At 42.9% G+C, this 14,783-nt stretch overlaps 1 long non-coding RNA gene across 1 annotated transcript; it reads right to left on the minus strand.

Annotated features, from left to right (window-relative positions):
• Positions 1-13,929: 13,929 nt before the first annotated feature.
• Positions 13,930-14,783, minus strand: LOC131704178 (uncharacterized). Its single transcript, XR_009310055.1, has 3 exons — positions 14,707-14,783; positions 14,044-14,164; positions 13,930-13,941 (listed from the first exon to the last, which is right to left on the minus strand). It is a non-coding gene; the product is annotated as an uncharacterized LOC131704178 (long non-coding RNA).

A 14,783-nucleotide genomic window follows, 5' to 3' on the forward strand; every position in this document is an offset into this window, starting at 1 on the left:
ATAGACTAAAAAAACACGGAAAGAACTGAACTGTTTTTAGAATGCGGTTTTGTAAACTGCCAAATTTTGTATTACAGTGCTTTGTTTTGCAGTAAATTGTCACCAGTGTTCTTTGTATAGGTACACTGATGTACCTGATATTGTTAATTAATAATGACCCAATGTTAATAAAGCAACTACAATGTAGTATGTCGACTCCCACATACCATGAACCACGGAACCCGGGTACGTGCTCGAGTGCCCCCCCACCCTCATCCATGCCCCCCCTTTCCGTGTTTTTAAATTACTACTCTCTGGTTCGATTTCACTCCCTGGGCTGGCCTGAATTTCAAAGTCTGAATTCAGGCTGGAGGAAATTATATCACTAAATGTCAATAAAAAATGTTGTAGGGGGTGGGAACATAACGTATAACGGGACATTTTGGCTGGTATAAATTTTGGCAGATTTGCTACCTTGGGGGATTTTGACGGTTTCTGAATTGGCGTTTTAGTCTCGCTAGTTGTTGTTCTGCATTTTATTCTATATATCTGAGCTCCCATGTAAAATACTAATGGAAATAAAAAGATTAAATGTGCATTTTACTATTGTATCATCATGCTGCCTCGCAGTAATTAAGCAACATTATCAGTATAGCAAAGGTTTAACACTTCATTTACAGGTTCATTTCTTTCACTTAAGGGTCAATTTTACAAACTTGTCCTGTCTTAAAGTGTCTCGGGATTATGGGGCCAGCTGGCTTTAGATTTACCTCCGTCCATCAGGGTGCTGCTTAATTACAGTTAAGCCTATGGCCAAACACAGACGTTCATGAAAAATGGGACAACTAGCCAAAAGCGGGACAAAAATAAGATTTGACTAAACTTGTGGGGACGCTGGAACATGCTACCTAAAAAGAGGGCTGTCCTGGGAAAATTGGGAGGGTTGGTAACATTACTACTACCAGTATTACTACTGCTACTACTACTAACAATAGTAATCATATAAATAATAATAATAATAATAATAATAATAATAATAATAATAATAACTTGAATAGTGTATTTTCTATTGTAATTGTAATACTTGTAAGTTATTATTAATACTGTGTTATAATTAAATGTAATTCTGGATCATAAGTCATATATTTCCTCATAGATACCTTTAATTGATGAAAGTGGCATGGGAAAAACAGGCTGAACCAAGAGCATGGCACTGAGCAGGTGGAGTCTTTATACCTAAAGAAAAAGATTCTACAAGCATCAGTCAGTTTCGCCCGATTTCCTTATTAAACGTAGAAGGCAAGATTTTCTTCAGCATTATTGCTCAGAGATTGTCAACTTACCTATTAAAGAACTGCTTCATTGACACTTCAATACAAAAAGCGGGCATTCCAGGTTTCCCAGGATGCTTAGAACACATCAATGTGATCTGGCAACAAATTCAATCAGCTAAAAAGGAGAGGAAGGAGCTCCATGTGACATTCCTGGATTTGGCTAATGCATATGGTTCAGTGCCACATGAACTTCTTTGGGCAGCATTTGATTTTTTCAGTGTACCGATGACAATAACAAATTTAGTGAAAGCCTACTTTGGCAATTTGCAATTTAGTTTTTCAACTTCAGACTTCAGCACTACATGGCAATGCCTAGAAGTTGGAATAATGGCAGGATGCACAATTTCTCCACTGGCTTTACCATGGCAATGGAAGTAATCATTAGGGCATCAAAATGGGTAGTGGGAGGAGAGTGCTTGGCTTCTGGAATGCGACTACCACCAATTCGAGCATACATGGATGACATGACAACCATGACTACAACAGTAGCCTGCACTAATCGGTCATTGGGCAAATTAACCAATAACATTGAATGGGCACGAATGCAATTCAAGCCCACTAAATCAAGGAGCATCTCTATAATTAAAGGTAAAGTAGTAGATAAAACGTTCTTCATTAATGGTGAGGCAATACCAACAGTGTCTGAGAAGCCAGTGAAGAGTCTTGGGAGATGGTACGACGGGGATCTAAAGGACACAGTTCGTGTGGGAGAAGTTAGACAACAAGCAGTGGAAGGGTTGAAGAGCATAGACAGCAGTGCTTTACCAGGCAAACTAAAACTCTGGTGCTTTCTGTTTGGTCTACTGCCGAGGTTGCTGTGGCCACTGACTGTGTACGAGGTTTCTTTGACAACAGTAGAGAAGCTGGAAGCTTTAATCGGTTCATACATCAGGAAATGGTTGAGATTTCCACGCTGCCTCAGCAGAGTGGGACTTTATGGTAAAGGAATACTGCAGCTACCAGTCTCCACTCTAACAGAGAAGTTTAAATGTGCCAAGGTCAGACTGGAAATGACATTAGTAGAGTCACGCGACAAATGCGTAAGGGAGGCAGCACCTGTGTTGAAAACTGGAAGAAAGTGGACTGCAAAGAAAGCTGTGGAGGATGCAAAGGCTGCTCTTCAAATTGGTGATATCATGGGGCAAGTTCAGCATAGAAGAGGGGGTCTTGGTCTCAGTTCAGCTCCTCCTACATGGCACAAGGCAGCCCCAGCTAAACGGAGGAAGCTGGTAGTCAACGAGGTGCAAAAGCAGGAGGAGAGGATGAGGTGCATTAAGGCCATTTCCCAGGCCAAGCAGGGAGAATGGATGAGATGGGAGAGTGTGGAACAATGCAAGATTGGCTGGCAAGACCTATGGTCAATGGAACAGAGCAGGATTAGTTTCCTCATCAGGTCAACATATGATGTTCTCCCATCACCACAGAACCTAAACCTCTGGGTAGGAGAGGATCCCGCATGTCCTTTGTGTTCATCACCTGCAACATTAAGGCACATTTTGACAGGACGTAAGGTGGCTCTTAGCCAAGGACGGTTTACTTGGCGCCATGACCAGGTGCTGCGATGTTTGGCCATAGCATTGGAAGACAAGCGTAACATGACCAATAAGTTGCCACCTGTTCCATCAAAACATTACACACAAAAGACAACATTCCTTTGCCCAGGAGAGCAACCACCAAGAAAAGGTGTTAAAACCAATCCTCGCCCAGGACAACTGGAAGCTGCTAGAGACTGGAAAATGCTGGCAGATGTTGGTCAACGGCTTATTTTTCCACCTGAGATTGCCACCACTAACCTTTGACCAGATATTCTCTTGTGGTCTGGATCAGCACGCCTTGTTCACCTGGTAGAGTTAACAGTGCCATGGGAGGACGCTGTAGATGAGGCGTATGAGAAGAAGAAACTGCAGTATGCTCAACTAGCCACTGAAACGGAATAACGAGGATGGAGAGTCCGGGTTTACCCAGTGGAGGTGGGTTGTCGTGGATTCGTGGCACACTCTACAACCCGGTTTCTCAGAGACGTCGGATTCAGTGGCCAAGAGTTGCGTCACACAGTGAAGAAGTTATCTGAAGCAGCAGAGAGGAGCAGCAACTGGCTGTGGTTGAGACGGAAAGATTCTGGCTGGGGATCTCAAGCACAATAGAAAGAAAGAAACGCTGATGTACGGGTAAGTAAGCTGGGCTGAGTTGAGTGGGGGACGGAGGGGGGGTGATGCTGGGATGCCAGAATCACCGTCGAGCCCTCTTGAAGTGTCGTGGGCTAGTCGACGAAACACCAAGGATGGAAGGTGCCCACTTGAAGACCCCAGAGATGTACCCTACTTAGCTCAGTCCAGACGGTTGTCATGCTGATGCGCTGGGGAGACTGCACTGTGGTTGATCCCCGGAGCCAGCATCGCAGCCGTTGTGTGTTCTGATGCGCTAGGGAGGCAATAAGCTGATCCCTGAAGCCCGCATTACACTTCAGCCATCAACACCAGACAGAAGGATATCTACATCATCATATAGAAGGAAGCGCAAATGGATGGAGACACAGATGGATCACATTAGTTTACTGTAAAGCTACATCCTAGTTGGTGCTTATCTTGGCGAGAGTCGAGTTCAAATCAGCATGAAGTTTTAACATCTACTCTCGTGTAATGGAAATCATAAAATAGTTTTTATACATTTCTGAAAGGTTAATGAACCATGGCAAAATATCTCATTTATAGGTTTAAAACCTAATTGTATATATATATAAAAAAGCAGATGGATAAATCACTGTATTTTTTTATTTTTGTTTGCTTTCATGAACTAAAAGTGACAAGATGGCTTGAAGGATGGAGTACCTTTAGGGAATATAAACAAACTGAAAAGCCAACAAGGTCTGCTATCTGATGGTGAAGAGTGCGCCAAATACCTAGTCTAAGGAAGAATGTAGTAAATAGTTACCAAGAAATTAGATTTCAATGTAAAACTGAAGCTGAGGGAGGGACTGTGGTTTTCTATCTGCATCGGCTCATCTGCAGAATGACAGCAGTTACTGTCTTTGTATGATGATGATTGATTGGGAGGAATGTGGCTGGAAATCAATTTCAAATCAATCAATCATCCAACCTACTGTTTAAAAGAGAGGTGATCCTTAATAACAAAGGGCAGCAGGTAGGAACTAGGTACACACGAAACGGCTCAGTGTGTTTTGACAGACTTGCAGAAAATAACTTGATTATGAGATTTCGCAAACCCAAAGTAGTGAAAGCTTACTGAGTGATTGACAAATCCTCAGTTTTATGCATGAGATCAGTAGTACTTTATAACACAGCAGTAACATGCAAGAGGACATTAAAGGGCAGGGGCTTATTGAGAAAAAAGGTCACTTTTCAAGCATCACAATATTCTTATCACTGAGAAACAGGGCAGTTTTGGGGCATAATGGTAACAGGGTCAATAATGTCCGTTATCTGTCACGTATTTATTTGTCACTTACATGTTTTATTTTTATAATTTTACATTTAGATTTGATCAGTGCACATTTTATATGTCATTGATTTAAGACTTTGTAATTGATTGATCACTTTTTAGTAGCTTCTCCACCCCTTATTGGCTAATTGAATAATTGATAGTTTTACATACCTGAATATAAATAGCACACATCTCTTACAAATTGGATGGCCATCCATGGGGGTTTGTGTCTGTGTTCAGGTGTCCATTGTGGTTTTGTTTGTGCAGGAGTGGGAACACATGTAGTGTTTGAAACAGAGAGCAGTGAAACAAGCCTGTACATGGACTTTCCTGACGATAAGTATTCGGCTGGCATACAGCATGCTGGTTTAAATAATGAGCATGAGTTTATTAAGAGTTTTAGCTTGTCTGTAGATGATTGGACCCTATGGTATGGAAAGTAAAGAGATTTTGTGTTATACAGATATTTTCCCTTGCTCTGAAATTCCCTCTGCTGCACAGACAACACAGCCTCCTGCAGTGGTGTGATCCCCTTTGAAGTGTGTAAAAGTATTGTCAATAGAGCAGTTAGCAGTTGTGCCAGTCCCCTTGCAAAGTGAGGTGGAACCCATTTAAGGGTGTGCATATAATAGTGATCAGTCTACAGGAACCAGGGACTGAGGCAGATAGGCTAGCTCCTGCTTCAAGTAATCTTTAATTAACTACATTTGGTAACTCTGTAAGGTGGTGTTTGAATTAGCTGAGTTGGTGTGTGATTAGTACCAGGTGAGTGGTTTAATTGAATAGACGTTGTTTTGCTATCTGATTGGTTTCCACGCAGTTGTTTTTTATATATTAAGCAGCCTATTTTAGCGCCAGCCAGAAGCGCCTCAACAAAAGAGCCGGGAGTCTAGCTGTGGGAGTCCAGCGAGGGGAGGCCTGCACTGAGACGCTGTTCCAATAGATCCAAACCTACCGGGGCTCTAGAAGAAGCTATCTACTAGTCAGGTCTGTAACCTCCACCCTACTGCTCCTACTGTGCCTTTTGTCCTGCTATGACTGTCTCTCACATCCCTGTTCTGTCCTCCCGTCCTCGTCCTCTGCCCTCCCTCCGCTGCTGCTCCTCCAACCCCTCTAACCTAATTTCTCTGCCTCTCCCCCCCTCCCGCACACTCTCTGGTGCACTCTGGAACTGTCACTCTTCTGCTAACAAAGCTGATTTCATCTCTGCCTTTGCCTCCCACCTCTCGCTCGATTTCCTTGCTCTCACTGAAACCTGGCTGTCCCCTGATAACACTGTTACTCCTGCTGCCCTGTCCTCTCTCTACGTCCTGTCCCATACCCCGCGTCTCACTGGACGGGGAGGTGGGACGGGTCTTCTCCTCTCTCCCTCCTTACTCTTTTCTGTCCCCTCCGATCTCATCTCACTCTCTGTCAGTACCTTTGAATTTCATGCTGTCCAACTAACCTTTCCCTGTCAACTCCTGCTCATTGTTCTTTACCGCCCCCCTGGGCCTCTCACTCACTTTCTGGATGAACTCGACTATCTACTCTCCTCCCTCCCCTCCCTGTGTACCCCGACTGTCCTGTTGGGTGACTTCAACATCCATCTCTCCAACCCCAGCCACTCTGCTGGATTCCTCCCTCTCCTGCACTCCTTCGACTTCTGTCTCTCTCCGTCCCCTCCTACCCACAAAGCTGGCCGTCAACTGGACCTCACCTTCTCCAGGGCCTGCTGCCCCTCCACCCTCTCTGTCACCCCCCTGGACCTCTCTGATCACTATTTCATCTCTTTTTCTCTGTCTCTCCCCCCTCTCCCTGCTCCTCCTACCCCCACTGTCACCTCTCGCCGTAACCTCCGCTCTCTCTCCCCCTCTGTCCTTGCCTCCACTGCTCTCTCTCACCTCCCTCCTATCGACTCCTTCTCACAACTCTCCGTAGACTCTGCTACCTCCACCCTCTTCTCCTCACTCACCTCCTCCCTCGACTCCCTCTGTCCCCTCACCTCCCGTCCTGCTCGCCCCTCCCCTCCCCATCCCTGGCTCTTCTCTGCGCTCCGCTCGGCAAGAATCACACTGCGATCTGCTGAAAAGAAATGGAAGAGAACCAAACTCCCTGCTGCCCTAGACCTTTACCGCACTCTCCTCTCCTCCTTCTCCTCTACTCTCTCCTCTGCTAAATGTGCTTATTTCCAATCTGTAATCCAAGCCTCCACTAACAACCCACGTAAACTATTATCTACCTTCTCCTCCCTCCTAAACCCTCCCCCCCTCCTCCTCCCTCCTCTATCTCCCCTGATGACTTTGCCTCCTTCTTCTCTTCTAAAATTTCAGATATCCGCAAACTCTTTAACACCTCTCCCTCCCCCGCACCCCCTCCCGCTCCAACTCCTACACCCACTGCAACCCCTACTAACTCACCCTCCTTCTCCACCTTCTTGCCCCTCTCAGACTCTGACCTCTCCTCCCTGCTCCAGGGTCACAAACCCACCACGTGTGCCTTGGACCCCCTCCCCACTCACCTCTTTCAAGCTGCTGCTCCTGCTCTACTCCCCTTCATCTCCTCCCTCCTCAACACCTCTCTACTTTCTGGTATCTTCCCCTCTGCCTTCAAAAAAGCCTCTATCACTCCCCTCCTCAAAAAACCTACCCTCGACCCCACCTCCCTCCAGAGCTACCGTCCTGTCTCCCTCCTACCCTTCCTCTCCAAAACCCTCGAGCGGACTGTACACCGCCAGCTCTCTGCTTTCCTGTCCAACCACTCTCTGCTTGACCCTCTCCAATCTGGCTTCCGCTCTGCTCACTCCACTGAAACCGCCCTCCTGTCTGTCACCAACTCACTTAAATGTGCCCGAGCTGCCTCTCTCTCCTCTGTCCTAATTCTCCTCGACCTCTCTGCTGCCTTTGACTCTGTTGATCACTCTATTCTACTATCATCTCTTGCTGACCTGGGGATCTCTGGCACTGCTCTGGCCTGGTTCTCCTCCTACCTCTCCAACCACACTTACCAGGTAACCTGGCGTGGAGCAACCTCCACACCTCACCCTCTCTTAACTGGAGTCCCCCAAGGGTCAGTCTTGGGTCCTCTCCTGTTCTCTCTCTACACCCGCTCCCTGGGCCCCCTCATCGCATCCTATGGTTTCTCATACCATTTCTATGCTGATGATGCTCAGATTTTCCTCTCCTTCCCCACCTCTGACTCCACCATCTCCTCCCGTATCTCTACCTGTCTGTCTGCTATTTCCTCCTGGATGCACTCGCATCACCTCAAACTCAACCTCTCTAAATCTGACCTCCTCTTCTTTCCCTCCTCCTCCCCCTCCTCTGATCTCTCCATCTCTGTTCCTCTGGAATCTACCACACTCTCTCCCTCTTCCTCCGCTAAGAACCTTGGAGTCACCCTGGACCCCTGCCTCTCTTATTCCCAGCACATCTCCACTCTGGCATGCACTTGCCGATTCTTCCTGAGCAACATCCGAAGAATCCGACCCTTCCTCACCAACTATGCTACCCAGCTCCTGGTCCAGGCCCTGGTACTCTCCCACCTAGACTACTGCAACTCCCTCCTGGCTGGCCTCCCTGCGTCCGCCACCCGTCCGCTCCAGCTCATCCAGAACTCTGCTGCCCGCCTGGTGTTCTCTCTGCCTCGCTTCGCCCACGCTACTCCACTACTCCGCTCGCTCCACTGGCTCCCGATCACCGCTCGCATCCAGTTCAAGACTCTTGTACTAGCCTACAGATGCCTTGACCAGTCTGCACCCAGCTACCTCCAGACCCTCATCTCTCCCTACACCCCCACTCGACCTCTCCGCTCCGCCTGCACTAGAAGACTAGCTCTACCACCGCTACGCTCCCCTGCCTCCAAAGCCCGCTCCTTCTCCACCCTTGCTCCGCAGTGGTGGAATGACCTTCCTACAGATGTCAGGACTGCCCAGTCCCTGACCACATTCCGGCGCCTCCTTAAGACTCACCTCTTCAAAGAGCACCTGTAGAACTCCTCTGTTTGTATCCTGGGACACTATCACCCTTCATGTAAATGTGCTTTATTTTGCTCTTATCAGCCCCTATTTTACTGCATTTAATCCTGTACTTCAGAATACTGTAATCTGCCAAGTTTTTAACCTGTAGTACTTTGTATTTAATCACATCCTGATGTAACTATCACTATTTAATCATATCCTGATGTAACTATCACTATTACCTGCTGTATTATTGAATTGTGGTTTGTCAAACTTGTACTTTACTTGAACAAAAGTTATTGTATTTCTTGCTCTTATTGTATTACTTGTATTGTAACGCTTGAAATGTTTTTGCTTACGATTGTAAGTCGCCCTGGATAAGGGCGTCTGCTAAGAAATAAATAATAATAATAATAATAATAAAATGATTTGTGTGTTTTTTTACAATGGTTTGGTTTATCCTGTATTTTAATCCTGGTTAACGAATAGCACCTTTTCTAAATGCACTAAGCACTTCTTAAAAGTGCAATATTGCAGTTTACACTGTGGCGTTTTGATAAATCTTAATTATGATGGAAAGTCTGTAATTGATCACTTGGATATTGAACAGTGTGTTGTTGCTCCTTTTAACCGTGCTGTCCAATAAAAAAATTCTCATTTATTTTATATATATCTTGACTTTTTTTTTTTTCTTGGTGACATTGTTCCCTGTATTTTAATTCTGTATCCAATTAAGAAGAACCTCATTTATCTAATATTCTGTGCTTTATCACACTGAACTGGCGTAGTCACACAACATGTTAAATATAATCCTGTGTTTTGTAGCCCCTCTGACCGAGCGTGTGTTACAGGAAGGCAGGGGCTTAAGCCAGTTAATTATTCAATTTGCGATATTGGACAGTTTGCTATCTTTGCCATGTTTGCATTGCTGTTTTTGTACCAAAATCCATTTTGGGCTGCGATAAATACCCATATGTGACATAGAGGGGTTCCCCCACTCCTGTGAGAATCAACATTGCAATCAGTGGCCCAGAGCGATTTACCCCCTTAAATACCGCAGTTACTTATTCAATTTGTGTTACATTTGAGGGATGCGAATAAGAAGCTAACTTCAGCATTGTGCCTTACAATCCTTTACAGTATTTATCCTTCTTATTTATACGGCCCTTAATTTTAATGTACCGGTAAACTTTTACAAAAAGCATTTGCTAGCTCCCAGCTTAGTCATGGTTCACAACAAAACACAGTGGAATGAGTACTTGTAGGGCAGTATTACCACGTGTGAAAACTTTAACAACATACAGCCGAAATGAAAATGTTTTAATTTGCTTAGAGATAAATTCAAACTGGTTAAAGACTAGCTAGCACTGGTAAAATCATGTCAGTTTTATACAGTGCAGAACTAATTTATATTAGCGATTTAGGCTGACCAACCGTGTTTGGGCAGCACTGATCTACACGTATCGACAATAACGATCAACTATTTTGTTACAGACAGTCTGGCATAAACAATTTTGGTTGTTATTTAATTAAAGCCTTGTAAAAATGTTTAACATAAAAAAGAACAGTTCTACTACAGTAGCAGGTGCAGCTTACATTGCCTCTGGGTTTCAGATCAATTCCAGATTTTTGAAATCCTTTGATGGAAATGTCTGGTCTACTTTGAATGTTTTCAAGCAAATTGGCTTCATCACTGCCATTCTCATATCCACTTTGACATCTGACACATTGTCCCTGAATATCTTTGAATGCTTTTCCGACTGTTCTGTGGTGGTGTTTTAAATTTCCGACTGCTTTTTGTGTTCCCAACAAAAAACAAAAAACAAAAATGGCCAAGGAAGATGGGAACAGTAGCAAAACCCTAATTCCGACAATGAAGAATGTTATGCAAATTAAGTTGGTGTCTAATTAACATACCCCCTGTACAAAAGTCAAAAGGGTTGATGTGGTCGGATTGAGTATTTTCCGTCAAAAGTGGTTCCGCCTGTTTCAAAGGCCTAATGAAAATGCAAACCTATTTCAAACAGGCTCTGTCTAAAATGAAAAGGGTTTGATGTGGGTGCAGTGACTCTGACAATTATGGTGATGGAGCCCAATGTGCTGCTAGAGATTGCTGCGATTTTAGAGGATGAAAGGGATAATGTAGCTGCTATGCCAAAATGAAAAATAAATAAACAATAAATGTCTATTTATTTTGACAATTATGTATTTATATATTTATTAATGTTTCATTTTGTCATAAAATATCCTCCATAAATGGGTACATGAAAATATAATTCAATACAGCATACCTTAAAAAAATGAGTCTACATTAAAATGAGCTCTCTAACTTTACTTTATTTCTCTTTGTCCTGATGTGCTTTATTATTGTGTTCTTTTAAATGTACCTTTCTCCATATCTCCTGAAACACGTCCGTTGTGTTTTTCTCTGCCTTACTACCTTTCAATCCCACCTGTCCATTGATTGAAATCCTAAAATTACGTAAAAACTGTGATTTGCGCCATGTACATATAGGTTTCTAATTTAAATACCGAATAGTTATTCCGCCACCTTTATGTAAATTGCACCCACTTCACCTGTCGGGAAACGTCAGAAAAGTTTTTCATTTTTTGATGGAAACAATGTTCGGGATAAGAGTCGGGTTAAAACAGACTGTGCCAGCGAGTTTCAGACTGTCAGAGACACTTTTGACCAGTCTACTAGAGGGCGGGATCACTACTAGACTGTATGCAACCATCTGATTGGTGGAAGTATTATTGGCGATCCAATCAAAACTGCCAATAAAGCCAAAATAAATTCTCCACCAAAAATTTCCGTTATATGGTAATTATACACCGGGATTGTGAACGCCAAAAAAAGGTGAGAGCGCCATTTTTACTGAATAAAAAGATTTGAAAACATTAATACGCATATAAGGCATTCAGTCATCTTTTTCACGTTCTGGGCCAATCTAGATTCGTCCGATTGGACACGCCCAGAAGCCCTTGGCAAAACTAGACTCGCCAGACCACCGGGTTTGGCCTTAACGTATTATTTATATACAGTCAAACCTGCTCTTGCGACCACCTGGTCTGTGACCACTTTAAATTCCTTCCAATGATATTTGCTCTTTTATTTAACTGTGTTAAGCAACCACCTGTCTAACGCGACCAGCGACCACAATTCTCTTACCCAGCAACTGTCTTTTATCCGTAATCAATAAAAGAACAGCGCTCTCTTGTAAAGGAAGAGAGAAAACATGGAGAAACAAAAGGTCCTCCCTAGATGACAGAATTAAAGTTATTAAACAAGTTATTAAAGCAAGCAGTGACATTAATCATTTCCCCCAGATGCTACTTTAACTTGCATTTCGTTCTCGCACCTGCCTGGAAACTAGATAGGTTCCAGTGTGTCTGTTTTGTGTTGTGTTGTTTTTTCCCACTAATTTAACAGAATGTTCTCATAATTAGGATGTAGCGGCTTAAGACTTAAAGGCAAACCGTTAAAAGGAAAATAAACACCGAAAAATTCAAGCCATACTTCTAAGAGTATGAAAACAATGTTCGCGGTAATCGAAAAAGATCTTATGCTTATGCTGGCGTCGGTTTCAGGATGCAATGAATCAACACGTACCTGAAAGGCAGACACAGGAATTGAAATTTGCAAAGGATTTAAAACATTTTGTGTGACCTCAGACAGGCAAGCATTCATTACTTTAACAAAATAATTTGTTTTGTAAATGCATTATCTAAATGAATGTTATTAAATTACTTACTTCCTTTTGTTCATATTACATCTTCTGGCTTTTACAGTGTATGTAAGACGTACATAATTACAGGAAAGCATGTCTATGGGCCCTCTTTTAAGAGACCACCTGTGTTAAGAGGCCACTAATAGACTGTCCCTTGAGTGGTCTCTTAATACAGGTTTTACTGTATGTATGTGTGTGTGTGTGTGTGTGTGTGTGTGTGGATATACACACACACACGATTAACAGTATATGCCTCACTTACACGAGAAAACATTTGCAATGTTTGTCACTCACAATTGTAAGTCGCCCTGGATAAGGGCGTCTGCTAAGAAATAAATAATAATATAATAATGTGTCTAATTTTCAGATGCATACATGGCGATTTTTTAATTTTGCTCTGGTGTTAAATGTAGGGTTGACTTGCCATTTTGTACTTTCTGTTTTGCTTTGGGAGTGATAACATTCAGTACATTTACATGACATTAGTTTTCGGAAAACTGAATCAGAAAAATGATTTTCTTGAAACGTCACTTTTCTGTGTTTACATGATTAACGATAGAAAATCTAATCAGAATTCAACTGTATACATGGATTGAAGTTTTCGGAAAACGCAAGATATTTTTGCATGCAAAGTACTGTAGTACCCTAGGATTTGAACAGACCGGACATTTTTTCTGCGATAGAACGGAGACCAATCCTATATAGTGCTTTATCAAAGTGTCAGGTCTTAACTTCAAAGATTACTATCCTATACCTCTATTCAGATTCCCCACAATGTGCAATCAGCCTTTCCAACAACTCATCCTGTTGTATAGTACCAGTTTCTTTTGCAGACAGTTCACAACTACAAAAAAGAAACTGCTCCTGCCGTTTTAGAAGGGCGGTGGTCTATTACACAATTTTATTTGTATTTAGTTGTATGTAGTAATTTGTTAAATTATGTCTGTAAAACAGGTAACGTATGTTTGTGTGGGAGGGTGTGGTGAATTCAATAGACACAGGAGTCAGACAGTTTATTTGAAACACCACTGGGGTTCACTGTTTTATTTATTCCTGCAGAGGGCGCTCTTTTGCCGTGGCCCAAATACCGACAATGGTAATTAGGTAGTTCCCAGGGGTTACCAACAATGGTAGGGATACACACAGTTTGGGTTGCACTCACAGGTGCTAAAAATAATATTCCAAAATCAAAAGGCGAAAGCAAAAAGGAAAATAAAACACAATAACAAAACTACAAACAAAAGGTGCTGCTTCTTGCAGCGACCCACAGCCTCTGCTATCCGGTGCAGCTCAGGTCTCAGTTACACTTTGCTGTTCCGGTATCACTCACGGGGTTGCCCAGATTTCCACAACTTAACTGTTAACATCCCTCTCAGGTACTTAATAATTATTAAATAATATGTAGCGGCTGCCTTCCTCAGCCGGGCTTGCTTGCCCTTTTTCTCGTTCCAGACATTGCCAATCTGTTTTTGTGTTGTGTACTCCATGGTTCCGAACCCAGCTCCTACTGTCGTTTCTCCTAGAAGGGCAAAAGCGAAGGAACAGCAAAGAGTTATTTTTATTGGTCGATCGACCCCCACAAGACCCGCCTCCCGACCAGAGAGAGGAAGATGTGACACACCTTCACCCAACCTCTCTGTGTCATTGCCGTGATTGACAGGCGGATCCCACGAGACTCCCGACCTCCTGCTGCAGGATCATGCATGCGCCTGATAGCCAGCACAGGTCTCCCCTATCACAGTCTGTAAAACACATAACAAAAAACCAAAAAATATTACATTACCAAAAAAGACCTACAGTACTTTACCCATGGTCACTGATAGACCTGAAGTGCACATCCGACACATGCCCAGGAATCTGAATTCAGTAACTCCTGTTGCATTCCCTGCCAGTTTGCAAACACCATGTCAGTTATTATATTACAGATCTTCAGAAACACATTCATACATATAAAAATGATTTTATATAAAAAACTAAAAAAAACCAACATCATATACAGATTTAGAAGTACAAAGAATACATATAAACCACTGATGGCGTCTCCACCTACTTCTTATTAAATTATATCTGACTTTCATATGTATATGTCCATATAACAAACTTTGTCTATTTCACTATCACACTAGAATGGTATGACACTGTATAAAACAAATACAGTTACTATTATTTTCACATATTATATAAAATAAAGAACAGTGTACAGCTAGAATATGAATACAGTTCTGAATACAGAGATTATATTGAATATTTTAAAGTTTAGAATATCACAAACGTAATAACTTACATGTATTAGATACTTTCTATATGTGTCTGTGTGAGAGAGAGTGACAACTACAAGGTGCAGTGTTGCTGGAAACACTG

The sequence above is a fragment of the Acipenser ruthenus genome, chromosome 2 (genome assembly GCF_902713425.1).
Source record: "Acipenser ruthenus chromosome 2, fAciRut3.2 maternal haplotype, whole genome shotgun sequence".
In the NCBI taxonomy this organism is placed as follows: domain Eukaryota; kingdom Metazoa; phylum Chordata; class Actinopteri; order Acipenseriformes; family Acipenseridae; genus Acipenser; species Acipenser ruthenus.